The sequence below is a fragment of the Pinus tabuliformis genome, chromosome 6 (assembly GCF_031772625.1).
Source record: "Pinus tabuliformis cultivar Carrire ecotype Pingquan chromosome 6, CPIR1, whole genome shotgun sequence".
Classification (NCBI taxonomy): domain Eukaryota; kingdom Viridiplantae; phylum Streptophyta; class Pinopsida; order Pinales; family Pinaceae; genus Pinus; species Pinus tabuliformis.
This window is the reverse complement of record NC_142292.1, coordinates 1,262,112,511-1,262,114,503: the sequence shown is the minus strand read 5'-3', so window position 1 is coordinate 1,262,114,503 and position 1,993 is coordinate 1,262,112,511. Positions and strand designations below refer to the sequence as shown.

At 33.3% G+C, this 1,993-nt stretch overlaps 1 pseudogene; it reads left to right on the top strand.

Moving 5' to 3' along the window:
- The first annotated feature begins 926 nt into the window (after nucleotides 1–926).
- On the top strand, nucleotides 927–1,616 carry LOC149263249 (glucan endo-1,3-beta-glucosidase 6 pseudogene; annotated as a pseudogene).
- The last annotated feature ends 377 nt before the right edge of the window (nucleotides 1,617–1,993 follow it).

Below are 1,993 nucleotides of genomic sequence, written 5' to 3'. Positions count from 1 at the left end.
GGAAGAATTTAATTTGGTTGAAGAAAAATATGTTTTTAATATGGAAGCCCACATGTGCACAAAATGACAGGTTAGCCCTAAAGAAAAATTGGACACCCTTGGATGGCTATAAATACAAGTCTAGTTACCCTCATTTGGACATCATCATGAAGTATCTTCTTCTTCTTTCTTCTTTGGTTTGGCTCTCACAGGTCTAAAGCGGTTAATGGAAATTGATTTGTACAAGTTTGAAATTGCAGGGTCCAAGCTCACACGTGTAAATTAGGGTTTTTGGTCTATATCTGCAGTGTTGGAAAAAGAATATTTAGGATATATCCACATGCATACTGGGTGCTCCATGTGATTGGGGTGGTTTAGCCGCACACATTATCTATCGCTCCATGTGGCTGGGAGTTGGTGTTTCTATTGAAAGTTGACCGCAGTTGACAATAGGCTGAAATGTTAACTCTAATCAGTATTGGTGTTGGGATCATATATTGGATATTGTTCAGTGGTTTTTCCTAGATAGTTTTGTGATTGAAGAATTGGAATATTGTACTCTCTCTTTACTGAATTTTTTATGACAATCTAATGAGAAGAATAATTTGAAAGGGTTTTCCCTCTTATGTGGTTTTCCCTGGTTCTTGACCAAATCTGGTGTCTCTTGTTTGTCTCTTATTGTTCATTGCATTTACTATTATATCTAAAATTGCTCTAGATTATTGGAAGATTAAATTGATTCGAAAGATTTCTAATTAAAGATAAGAATTGGGCTAAAGTGATTGTAACAACTTATGATGGTAATAAATTAACAGATGTGGGAAATGAACCATTTCTCATGAGTTACAATGGAAATTTTCAAGCATTTGTACTCCCTATAATGCTCAACATACAAGATGCCTTGGAAAATGAAAACCTTGATAACTAAATAAAAGTTGTGGTTCCTTATGGTGTTGATGTTTATCAGTCTAAAAAAACAATATATCTCCCTTTGTGGTCAATTCTTAAATCTTTATCAAAATAAAAAGTATTCAACATATTATTCCTTTTTTGAAAATAACCTTGGCTCATCCACTAGTTGATGGGAAGAATGTTTAGAACAACTACTTTTATGGAAACTTGGATACACTTGAACCAACTTTGAAAAAAATGGCTTTAGACAGATGCAAAAAGTTGTTGGACAGGTAGGATGACCCACAGATGGGGGAGTCAATGCAATTGTCAACAATGAAAAAAGATTCATTCAAGGAGTGGTAAACCACATCATAAGAAATAAGGGCACCCTGCTTAGGCCTAGAAACCCCCGAATATAAAAATATATTTTTAGTTTGCTAGATGAGGACCAAAATAGCATTCTACATGGAAATTTTGAAATAAATTGGGGCATATTTACATTTGATGGTAAGGTTAGATATGAGAATAACATAGGGGAAGACTCAAAGTGTCTGGTAAATGCAAAAAATGTTCAATATCTCTCTTCAAGGTGGTTTGTTGCAAATGATAACCATGATTTTACTAATATATCAAGGCATGTGGAACATGCCTGCTCAATTGTAGATTGTACATCCCTCTTTTCCATGTGTTCTTGCAATCATATTGGGTTACCAGAAAATATATCATAAGCTTTTAAAAATTAGGTCAATTCATAATAAAACAGTTGATACCTGTAATCACTACTACATTTGGGAGGAAATTTTGACGACAGAATCTCACGGAAGGGATACAATAAAAAAAGAGTTGGAAGTTAAATGTATTTTTTGTTTTTGTTTTTTTAAACAGTCATCGAATATATGAAAACTGTTCCTTAAATGTCAAATATCCAACAACAATTCTTTTCTTGTCAAATATATGACGTTTTGTACCTTTTTTTCATAATCCCGACGGTTTTCAAATATCATACGTAAGTTCTTTTACCATTGAATATGTAACGTTTTTTCCAATATGAACATTTGTTGTCCAATATGTGACAAATGGATTGTTTTGAAAGGTTGCAGGCTTATTTTGAGGTTATTTT